This window comes from Podarcis gaigeae (genome assembly GCF_964106915.1).
Source record: "Podarcis gaigeae genome assembly, chromosome: 4".
Taxonomy (NCBI): domain Eukaryota; kingdom Metazoa; phylum Chordata; class Lepidosauria; order Squamata; family Lacertidae; genus Podarcis; species Podarcis gaigeae.
Genome location: NC_139677.1, coordinates 49,757,953 through 49,770,521, shown reverse-complemented (window position 1 = coordinate 49,770,521; position 12,569 = coordinate 49,757,953). Strand labels below are relative to the sequence as shown.

General features: G+C 46.7%; 1 long non-coding RNA gene across 1 annotated transcript; it reads right to left on the bottom strand.

The window, feature by feature from the left end:
* Positions 1-1,265: 1,265 nt before the first annotated feature.
* Positions 1,266-11,461, bottom strand: LOC310842638. Its single transcript, XR_014563282.1, has 2 exons — positions 9,664-11,461; positions 1,266-4,173 (listed from the first exon to the last, which is right to left on the bottom strand). It is a non-coding gene; the product is annotated as an uncharacterized lncRNA (long non-coding RNA).
* Positions 11,462-12,569: the final 1,108 nt, after the last annotated feature.

The window sequence follows — 12,569 nt, the reverse complement described above, 5'->3', positions numbered from 1 at the left end:
ATTTGGGAGGATGGAGGGTGGGGGGTGGCACCTAGAGTTTAATGTTCTTTTAAAAATGATTCTAAACCAGGAATTTTTTCACCCAGAACTCACCGGAACTCAGTTCCAGCACCAACCAAGTAGGTGCCATTGCCATTCTAAGAGAATGAAGGAGGTATTAATGGTGAGTTCCAACACCTCTTTTTCTAGAAAAATAACACTGTTTTTTAACAACACTGTGATCTTTTTCTCTAGTTATGACTTATGCAGGAATAGAGATTGAGACTAAATCACTTGGACCAGCAGAGCACAGCATGACTGCTTGAAAGGTTCACACCAATATAGTTACATGTTGGTGCTGGAGAAGGTGCTATCACCAGTAGCTTAATGGTAGAGCATTTGCTTTGCATGCAGAAGTCCCAAGGTTCAATCCCTGGAGTCTCCAGGAAAGACTGGAAATCCTGGAGAGCATTTGCCAGCAAGTGACAACACTGAGCTAAATAGATCAATGGTCTGGCTCAGTATAAGGCAGCTTCCTATGTTGCCCCCAATTGTGTTTTTATTCACTTGTTTTTTGTCACCCTGAGCACCTTGGAGTGGGAGGGCGGGATACAAATTTAATACATAAACTGTTGGGTCAGCTGCTTGCTGCAGGAGCCTGGGATATGCTTTACCTCAGCTAAGAGTTTAGAATGGAATTGGTTTGCTCAGAAAAAGGAGGCAAGCTGGAAGCAACTGGGAAACAAGTATCTGAAGAGTTACACTGATTGCTGCATGATAAATGTCCTGTCTCTATAAGCCAAGTTTACCTTAGCTCAGGGAATGTGTTCCAATCAGACCAACATTACAAAAAAGTGCCCCCTCTCAATGAGGGTGGTCCTATTAATCAAGAGTCTACATTTATCTACACTGGCTAAAGGACTGCATATGCATTTGGGCTCCATAAAAGAAAGGAAGAAGAGTATCCTGACAGGGCAGGAATCCACCACACCCTGCCAAGTAGTATCCTGGCTACACTAGTCCATAGGAAAAGGCATGGCTGCACATATTCAGTCTGAAACAGTTTTGAAGCTTTTGTTTAAAGAGGTATATAAACTCTGGGCTTCAAAGCCCATGTTGTTCTATTGCAGCAGTTCCATCCCGACTATGTTCCGTCCCATTAGCAGCTGTGGAACTGTAGTTCTGGCGCTGGGTGGAGAATGCCTCAGGTTGTTTGTTGTGGCTCGTGGCTAAGGTTTCTGGTTGGGGTGGCTGAGGTTTCCGTGCAATAAATACAATCACCTGTGTGAGGTAATTAATAATAATAAAAAGGCTGGATTCAGCAAGAGTCATAAAATTACACAGCAGAGTCATAAAATTACAAAATTGTGCAGCACAGTGAAGCATGAGGAGCACAGGTTGCAGACACTTTAAATATCCCATTTAGTCTGCTTACAGTGCTTCCCTTCTCTATTCCTCTTGCAGTGAACAGACCATAGCATTCATAAGTTTAAATGCTTTGCTTAAAAGCTTCAGCAAAAAGCAGCAGTAAGAAGAACACAGGCAGAAATATTGGGTTTGCAAAATACGGAAAAATACTTCTGAACACATGGTCTTAACTTGAAGCAGTCGAGCCCAGACATATTGCCTGGTTGGCTTCACATGGTGGAAGAGAATGAAGAAAGGTTCACTTCCTCCTTCACTAGATATGAGGTGCGTGACTTAACTGAGTCTAGCAATACAATTCAGTGATCTTAACCCCTTCATGCATTAACCAGCCCTAAGCTTGCTAGTGATATTTGATTGCAATTTCCCAGAGTTTCTGGGCTGTGGGGTATCCTGGGGCCAGGATACACAGGCGGCCATTTTAGGTGCATCCAACTGATGCACAATCGCCAATGTGCAGGTCCTTTGGGACACAGAAGAAGGCGTGATGGGGGGGAACAGGGAGGAGCCTCTCCTTGGCAAATGCTTGTTCCTCTCACAGTTATGCATGATTCTGATGAGTGCATACCCTACAATATTTCTCTGATGAAAATAGGGACATCCAGTGCTATTTTTCTAAGAGGTGCTGGAACTCACCTCAGGAATCAAAAGGTTTGTTTATGATTAATATAGTAAACCCTTCAATATTCCTTAAAGAGCCTAGAAATTTCAACAGAATCCCTATGGAGGGTGTCTATCAGCACATATCAAATGAATCATGACGGCAACACAGAATGGAAGGCCAGTCTTTCCTCCCAAAATGACTATCAAGATCTCATCATGGATGCAGATGTGTACCTGCATCAAAAGTGCTGTGTGTGTGTAGCTCTTCGTGTACAAATCCCAGAAGAGTAGCAAAGACAACAAAAAAAGTCCTATGGCACATTAAAGATTAACAAAGAACTTGAAGGTGCCGCAAGATCCTTTGTTGTATTTGCATACTGTGCCCTTTCTCACACAACCGTCTTTAGGGTGCATTCAGATCATTTTTCTGTCGTGTGCATGGAGTTTTGTTTTGCTTTTTAAGGTGTTTAGGTGTTGCAAACTCCCTCTTCCTCTTAGCAGCTTAGGTTTCGGTCTCTGGTGAAGTCACTGATAATCCCAATAGTTCTCCAAGTGCCTACAAGAGCACATAGCAAAAACAAAGCAGCAGACACCAGATTAACGTCGCATAAGAAGAAGCAGGGGGCGGGGGGGGGGGGACATATTCCACTGGGAAAACTCACAAGTCTCCTGCTTCCAACATACAGGTATTAGTTCTTCTTTTTCATCTCCCAATAAATGTGTTGTTATAAGAAGTAACCTTTATGAAAGGAGAGAAGCCCTTCATGTTCCTTGGTCTTTAAACTGCCAGTGCATTGCAGCCCTCGCTTAAACCTCCAGGGAAGGTGCTATGAAATCAATGCTGTCATTAAAGTGTTTGGGAGGTCCAGAAGGAAATAAAGAAGGGAAAAACAAGGCAACTTAAAAACAAACCCTTAGGATGAATTGGGTAAACGCTATATTTGGAACGTTTGCTGAGATTTCCATAAGGTTGCCATGGAATATGCATGCATTAAAAATGCATCTTAAAAGGACAGAACTATTTGGCAAATGCATGCATTGCTCTTATAGCTTCTCTTGCAGTTTTAGTTTATAAATTTTAAAATATGCCACCCCAATGAGATCATTTTTTAGCCACTTTGTCCTCTCCAGTACCTACTTCAAAAATGGCTTTTTGGCTACCACCCAATGATTTCTCTGCCTGCCTTCCACCCAGCTGAATCTTCTTACATTTTTTTTAAAGGGGGAAATGTATACAGTACATCTGAATATTTTGCATACTTTCCCATGCATTTAGAAAATGATGGTATAGCACTATTTTAACCAAAATGAAAAAATACTAATACTTCCTTTCTCTCCCACAAATAATTTTAGTTTGCATTTGCTTGATGTAGAATTATGATCCTAAATTAGAATGGTCCATGCACCCATGTAGCATTGTAAAAACCGTCAATGATGAGTTGTAAGAGGGGAAGCCCAGCCAGATGGGTGGGGTATAAATATCAAATTTATTATTATTATTATTATTGCCAATGCAAGTCCTCCTCGGAGTAGGCCCACTGAAATTTATAGGCATAAGTTAGTCATGCTCATTGATTTCAATGGATTTACTCTGAGTAGGATCCTATTGCATTACAGGATGTCCTTGTGCAGGCTTCTAGTAGTGGGATATGTTAGTTGAATCTGTCTCATACTTTATGCATTTTGACATTGATTGGCATGACAATTGACCTGTCATGTTTCTGTTAGAGAAAAAATAAAAACAAAGAGAAATTATTGTATAACGTCTGCATACAAAGAACCGGGGTAGCTGCCTTATCCTGAGTCAAAACATTGATCCATCAAGCTCAGCATAGTCTCAAATTACTTGCAGAAGCTCTTCTGACACCAACCCCAAACATTCTTGCTTTCTCAGGCATTTGGAGAGAACCAGTGAGACTTAAAAAAAAAAAATTTTGTAGGGTTTTAGACTGTTCTGTGCTTCTTTAAAATATACTTTTAATTGTTGGTTTAACTGGCGTGTATTTTTGCAACTGCTGTTATTTTTATGATATTCTGGAAACTACCCAGGGATTACTGTGATTATTTATTTAGATATGCATACACCACACTTTTATTAAGCTTGCGAACAACATAGATTATTGCAGGATCAATAAAACATCAGTAAGAAAATAACAATAAAAAGTGCTGGATTGTCAGGGAACTGCCATCGGAGGGACAGGTGGTGGACAGGCTCCAGGAGAATAGGAGAGAATCTGCAGCAGAGGAAGGAACCAGCAGGGGGAGTGCAGGAGTCACAGCGGAGGGGAGGCTCTGGGATACTTCTAGTGAGAATAGCGAAGAGGTAACAAGACCCCCGTTAGGAACTCCCACCCTTTGCCGGAAACTGTCACGCAGAGAGTCACGAAGGCGCATGTCCGTCAAACAGCTTTTATGTTGGCGTAAATTCCGTAGACGCCCACTGTCAGATTCTACCAGCGACTGACGGAGTCATGCTTTGGGGGCTCCGTTAGTGCCTCGGTTTGGATGACCAGCCAAACCCCAGAGGGATCAAGCTTTTACGCACAAGCAGCTCACTATCCCATCACAGCAATCTGACAGTCTTTGAAAGCAGCTTGTGCAAGCAGAGGGCATCATGAGCGAACCAGCCGGAACCGGAGGAGCAGGAGCTGCAGCTGGAGCAGGTCCAAGCCTGGAAGAAAGGTACAGGGCGTTGGAGGTCCAGCTGGCGCTGCAAACGGCGAGGCTCAAGGAGAGGAGGGCTCAAGATGCGGATAAAGGGAAAACCACCCCACTTGCCAGACGGGTGCCTGGATTGGTGCAGAAATTTGGGGGGGATCCCAGGAACTATCAAGCCTTTAGGACAGAGATGCAATATGCTCTCAATCTACTGTTTGATGACTTCCCCGATGAGAACTCTAGAGTGGCGTACGTGATTGGCCATCTAGAGGGAGGGGCGAAGGACTGGGTTCGGCCCCTGATGGCAGCCAATAATGAAATCTTAAAGGACACAATGAAGTTTTTTCGCGCTATGGACTTGATGTTTTCCAGCGAGATCGAGCAGGGGGTGGTGCGCAGACAGTTAATGGCGTGTAAACAGGGGAGCCGATCTGTACGTGAGTACTGGACTGAGTTCACCATGCTGATTCATAGACTAGGGTGGGACCTTGCTAGTGAACCTATTCAAATGCTGTTTGAAGAAGGTCTCTCTCCGGCAGTGAAAGATGAACTTTCCCGGGCGCCTAGGGCGGAGTCTATGGATCAGCTGACTAAATCAGCGCTGTCCATAGGAGCACGCCAGGAGGCTAGAGATATGGAAAAGCGGGAAGGAAAGGGGGAACGTTGGAAGGACTTCCGCATTCCAGAGATTCCGGAGCAGCCTTTCCCGCCAGCAGAGCCGATGGAACTTGGAACAGCGCGCGCGCGCGCAGTTTCAAACACCAGTGAAGGGCGGAAGAAGGAGGGAAAGAGCGGCAAGAGATGCTATCTCTGCCAACAGCCAGGTCACTTTGCCAGAGTCTGTCCGCAAAGGAAGGAATGGCAAGGGATGGCGGGAACTGTTGGGGGGAAGGAGGAAGAAGAAATCACGGAGCAAGTAAAAGCCAACGCCTGGTTGCCAACATCAGGGCACAGCAGCCAGGCCAGGGAGTAGTGAATGTGCCCACGCCGGAACCTCCAAGACCAGCGCTTGTGATAGAGGTGTTGCTGGAACTGGCAAACGGACACCCACTGAAGATAAAAGCGCTATTGGATTCAGGTAGCTCATGTAATTTCATGAGTAAGGAGTTTGCAGCTGAACACCAGATACAGACTATCCCATTAAGTAAGCCTTTGCAGGTTACCACGATTGATGGGAGGGAGCTGTTGGGAGGAGAAGTGAGCCAACAGACTGTACCAATGATAATGAGGGTGGCAAGACACACAGAACTGATAGCGTTTAACGTAGCCACCTTGGGGGGAGCTCCTATTATCTTGGGTATGAGCTGGCTGGTGCTACACGATCCGCTAGTAGGCTGGCATCAGAGAGTGGTTTCCTTTGGATCAGCTCATTGCCTAGAACACTGCAAGGAGGGAGAGGCTCAGGCAGGGGCCAGGGCCACTCTAGCAGGGATGGAAGTGATGGACAAGGGGAGGGTGCCACCACAATACGCTGACTTGATTGACGTATTCAGCGAAAAAGAAGCAGATAAACTGCCCCCGCACAGACCCTTTGACTGTCAAATTAACTTACTCCCAGGAGCACAATTGCCAGTGGGCAAGCTGTATGCAATGTCAGACAGTGAGATGCAGGAGTTAAGGGAGTTCATTGACAAGAACCTCAAGCGAGGTTTCATCAGAGAGTCACGAGCGGTGGGGGGCAGCCCAGTGTTCTTTGTGGACAAAAAAAAAACACGGGCAAGCCCAGGCTTGTATGTGATTTCAGGGCCCTAAATGCAGTGTCAGAACCAGTGACTTTCCCTATGCCTAGAATTGATGACATTCTAACACGGGTGAGAAAAGGGAAAAATTTTACCAAGCTGGACCTTAGGGGGGCATATAACTTGATACGTGTGAGAAAGGGGGATGAGTGGAAGACCACTATGTTCACCCCCTTGGGGGCTTTTGAGTACCGGGTTATGCCTTTCGGATTACAAGCGGGCTCCGCCTGCTTTCAATCATTCATGAATCACGTCCTGGGGCCACTGCTCTACAAGAACTGCGTAGCGTTCTTAGATGACGTCCTGGTGTACTCAGAGAATGAGGAGCAGCATGTGCGAGATGTAAGAGAGGTACTGAGCAAGCTGCGAGAAAACCGGCTGTGGGTGAAACTGGAGAAGTGTCAGTTTCATACCAGGGAGGTGGAATTCCTGGGGTACCGGTTGTCTGACAAGGGATTGGCCATGGATCCCAGCAAGGTTCAAGCGGTACTGGAATGGAAAACACCAAAGACCAAGAAGGACGTGCAAAGGTTCCTGGGCTTCGGAAACTTCTATAGGAAGTTCATCAAAAACTTTGCCCATTTAACAGCGCCCATCACGGATTGTCTTAGTAGCAAAAAGAAATTTGTTTGGACGGAAGAAGCGCAGCGGGCGTTCGAACGTTTAAAGCAGGCGTTTGCGTCGGAAGAGCAACTTTTGCACGTGGATCTACAACAACCAATGAGAGTGGAGACTGACGCGTCAGACCGAGCGGTGGGGGCCGTTCTTCTCCAGCCGGGAAAAGATACGTCTGAATGGAGACCGTGTGCATTCTTCTCGCGGAAGTTGAACAAATCCGAGAGGAACTACACAGTATACGACCGAGAACTGCTCGCCATTCATGAAGCATTCCGGAAATGGCGGCACTTGCTGATTGGGGCGCAGCACAAGGTTCAAGTCCGAACTGACCACAAGAATCTGGAATACTGGAGAACAGCCCGAGTGCTGAACCAGAGACAAGTGCGATGGGCCCAGGAGTTCTCCAAATTCCACTTTGAGATTCGTTACGTGCCCGGCTCCGAGAACGTGAGGGCGGACGCTCTTTCCAGGAAACCGGAGTACTTAGAGGGGGAGGGAGCGCCTGAGGCAAGGCATGTAATCCCTGAAGACCGCTGGGTGTGTGGGGCGGCATTGGTGGGGCAGAGGGAACTGATAGAGGGTACTGAGAACGATGAATACGCCCAAGAGAAACTCAGTGAGCTCAGGAGGACAGAGGAGAACACAGGGGGGTTTGAAGAAAAGAACGGGGCGTTGTATTACAAAGGGGCACTGTACATACCCGATGGGGAACTGAGGGGCAGAGTACTCAAGCAGTTGCATGACAGCCCCACAGCGGGACATTTTGGACAGCACAAAACCATGTAGTTGGTTACCAGGGAGTTTTGGTGGCCCAAGGTGAGGGAGGACGTACGGGAATATGTCAGGAGTTGCGACAGGTGCCAGCGAGCGAAAGGAGAGAGGGTGGCGCCAGCGGGGCTATTACAACCCTTACCCACGCCAGAAAGGCCATGGGAGGCAGTATCCATAGATTTTATGACGGACCTGCCAAAATCCAAAGGCAAAACAGCTGTCATGGTGGTGGTAGATCTATTAACCAAGATGTGTCATTTTATAGCTTGTTCACATGCGGTCACAGCGGAGGAAACCGCCAAGTTGTTTGTAGAACATATTTTTAGGTTGCATGGCGCCCCCTTGAGGGTTTTGAGCGACAGAGGGAAACAATTTACTTCCAGGTTCTGGAGGAAACTTATGAGCTTACTGCACGTAGAACTCAATTTCTCAACTGCCCGGCACCCAGAAACAAATGGGCAAGCGGAAAGGGCAAACGGGATTTTACAACAATACCTGAGGTGTTATGTAAAAGACAGAGAAAATGATTGGGTGGATAAGTTACCTCTAGCAGAATTTGCCTACAACAACGCGGAGAACGTGTCCACAGGGATGAGTCCCTTTCTGGCAAATTATGGGTGTCACCCCCGGGCATTCCCGGGAGGGGAGAGGTGGAGCGTGCCAGCGGCGGAATATTTTTTTGAAGAGATGGAAGCGATCCACCGTCAGCTTCAACTTAATTTAGAGAAAGCCAAGGAAGAATATAAGAAGCAAGCAGACAGAAATAGGAGGGAAGGTGAAACTATAAGGGTGGGAGACCGGGTGTGGTTATCCACCCAAGGACTACCGTTCAAGGGCGGGAGTAAGAAATTGAGACCCAAAAGATTGGGACCCTTTGAGGTCATACAGCAGGTCAACCCAGTAGCATTCAAACTCAGGCTGCCCAGTCACATGAAATTACACCCAGTATTTCACAGGTCATTACTGTCGCCGTACCGAGAGGGACGTGAGTGGGGGGAGCGTGAGAGAGAGGCCACCCAAACGCCCGTGATAGAAGAGAGAGAGCGCGACATGAACGTGGCAGGAATCATTGATTCCAGGTGGAAGGGGAATCAGGTGGAATATCTGGTAGAATGGGAGGGGGAAGTAGAGTCGGAAAACACTTGGGTACCAGCAGAGGTAGTCAATGACGAGGTCTTAATAGAAACATTTCATCAGCGCTTCCCAAGAAAACCGCAACCCGTGGCACGATTTAGAAGGGAACACTTTGGGACCACCGATGAGGAAGGAGAGTTTGAAGGGTTCCCAGAGTCAGGGGTGGGTGAGGAAGCCGACTCCGATTAAGAAGAGGAAGACAGGGAGAGAGACGGTACGCCGTGGCTAGAAGTGTTTGAATCCTCGGACGACGAGGAGAGTTCCTTCAGGGGCTTTCCGCCCTCACCGCCAGTGGGAGAGGAGGCGGGAGGGGGTGAAGGGGGCCCTGGGGGGGAGGTGGATGTCAGGGAACTGCCATCGGAGGGACAGGTGGTGGACAGGCTCCAGGAGAATAGGAGAGAATATGCAGCAGAGGAAGGAACCAGGAGGGGGAGTGCAGGAGTCACAGCGGAGGGGAGGCTCTGGGATACTTCTAGTGAGAATAGCGAAGAGGTAACAAGACCCCCGTTAGGAACTCCCACCCTTTGCCGGAAACTGTCACGCAGAGAGTCACGAAGGCGCATGTCCGTCAAACAGCTTTTATGTTGGCGTAAATTCCGTAGACGCCCACTGTCAGATTCTACCAGCGACTGACGGAGTCATGCTTTGGGGGCTCCGTTAGTGCCTCGGTTTGGATGACCAGCCAAACCCCAGAGGGATCAAGCTTTTACGCACAAGCAGCTCACTATCCCATCACATGGATGATCTACACATCTAGATAATAGAATACATGGTACCAAGGATCTTTATGCAAAGACCCCTCATTTTCCACTGGAAGCTGAAATGGAGGGGTTACTGGGGCCTTTCTTTTGGAAAGTTCCTCCTTGTTCAAGGAAGCTACTGACAGGACAGGCAGGGGGCAAGAAGTGAAATCTGTTGAAATGGTATGTGGCAGAGCTGGCCCAGCCGTAGGGCTGGATGACACGACTGCTTCAGGCAGCAGAAGCCTCCATGGGTGCCCCACCATTGGCACTGATTTTGGTGCAGTAGCAGATGCAGCAGCGGCAGGAGTAGGTAGATGGTGGCGGCAGGGCAAAGCAGCCCCTTCCGTTTTGCCAACAAGCTGCCCTGGTATGTGATATTGTTCCTTTCTTGGCAAACCTTCATAAAAGAACTCCTGACAGCCACTGCCAGGAGGCTGTTATGTACATGCTGGATAGATCATTCCTGGAAGGGACACAAGGCATACAATTGGCCTCTGTATTGTTGGTGCATGCTGTTCTCCTCTGAATTGCCTTCAATCAATTGCAGAGATGCGAAGAACTGCAAGCTCTCAGGAGAGATCAAATGCCATTTGATAAGTTGCAAGGGATTTGGCGACATCTTGACGCCAGGTGATAAATTTGTATGTTACTAGAACTGCAAGCTCCTTGGCCCTAGCTTTGGAAGTTCTCCCTTCCTCCTCTTCTCATGATGGCAATTCAGCCATGGCATATGTAATATTAACAGGGCTGCTGCCATGGTAGACCTATCAGAATCACAAATCTGCTCCGAACATGGTCCGAGCTCATTTCCAAGGCCACACCTACACAGCAGCAGAGCCAAGCCCTCGTGTTTCTTTCCCTGAGCTGCCTTGCTGTTCTCTTATCTCATTTCATTTCACTGGCCTGCGTGTTTGTGTGAGTGAACACCACTGGAAATACTGTGAGTCTCTTGTTTGTAAAAAATAAAATAAAAAATAAATGTTGTTGTTACTACAATTATACCATTTTTGTTTGATGACTGGGAGATTGAGAATTCAAGTTATTTTTTTTAAATGCTAATCTGTCAATTCTACAACAACTAACCCTCGTTAACAGCTGATGGAAGTCACAGGGTAATTATGCTGAGAGGAAAGGAGAGATGTGCCGGGACGTATATTTCTTTTTGACCAGTAATGGATGGTGTGAGCCTGGAAACTTGGTAATACAGGTGTACAGTAGGAAGTTGGTTTAAAGGTTGATGCTTTGAAACAAGAATGTCATATAAAAATACCGTATTGGCCTGAATATAAGCCTCACTTTTTCCCAAAAATTCCGACCGTGAAAAGTTAAAGTGCGGCTTATATTCGCGACCTTACAAAAATTGGCTCGGAGCAGGCTTGTCCCCGGATGTTGCCTGGTTTCGGCTGTGCCGGCTCCCAAGATGGCGGCACGGCAAGGAGGTCCTTGAGAGGGAGCCAGAAGGCGGCGAGGAGGAGGAAGGGAGGGATGAGAGAGCAAGGTCTGCTAAGAGAAGGAACAGGAGATGCAGCCAGTCTGCTGCGACTGGTGCTAGCCCACCGAGGTGCCTGGCTTTAGCATGTGAGTCCCAACAGCCTCTGCCTCTCTCCGCCCGTACCACCTGAGAAGGGGTGTGTGCTCGTATTTATACCTTGATTTAAAGGGACATTTATTGTGTACGTGTACAAACTGCCGTTGAGCAGATGGATTGCAGAACTCGATGGTGGTGATTGTAAGATGTACAAATGATGGTGACCAAATCACAAACTCTATCACTAGGTGTGATATAGCCCACCAAAACTATCTAAACTTTCTAAACTTTGTATGAGAAATCGGATTGGCAAAAACAGAACTCCACAGCGCCACCTGGTGTCACAGTGTTAGAAAGGATAAAGCGCTTTTCCTTTGTCAATGTAGCTGAGTCCTGATTCCCGCCCCACCCCCCCACCTTAGCAATACAATAATAATTATTTGTTGCTGTTAAATCAACTTTCGTCTTTCCCCCCCCTTTTTTCACCTTGGCATTTTGGTAAAAAAAGTGATTCCATGTATCACATAGCTGACTAAGGGTTTAGGCTGAAGTTATTACGGTAAATACAAACAAATTCCATGTTGGGGTGGCAAGCACACTCTTGTACATGCTCATGCTATTCATTCATTTCTGAGGCTCATGATTCTTAATTGTGTCTCCTCCTATACAACTTAAAATACTTAGATTGTGTCACATTTTGATTGGGCACAATATTGGCAGCACATTTTCCTTCTCAGTAATCCAACTGGCAAGAGCCTTGTCTTATACCTTAAAAAAAAAAAACCCAGTCCATCAGAATATGGTTCATTGTATGATACTGAGTACACAACTCTGGCACACTTTTAATCAAAGCAGTAGCCAGCTAGCCATGGCTTACACCAGAAATAAGACAACAGTCCAGCAGCAGTTTAAAGCTGGCAAGTGTAACATTATGCTTTTGTGGGTTACTAAGAATGATGCATCTAGTGAAGTGGAGTCTAGCCCAAGACAGTTCATGCCACTGTATTTTTAAGAGACTAGTACTGTTTGTTTTGTTATAATGTTCAAGCAGCACTATGATCTGCTTGACAATGTCACTGTGAGGATAAGAAGATTGTAAAACACATTGGTTAACTTAAAATGCTGTTACAAAAAGTAGAATGGTGCAGGGAATGGTTTAGATAATGGTTCAGAGCCTACGTGCAGGCAAGCCTGTCCTAGCACACAGCCACATATTGTATTGCCAAAGGCCAACATGTAAAGTCCAATGTCTGTAAACATGACTATCCTAGTTATGGCCCAGATTCTGTTCATCTTTTGTTCTTTAGGCTGCTGTGAGCACGTCAGGACACTTAGACAGTCATACCTTGTATTGCGGCTGGGATCCATTCC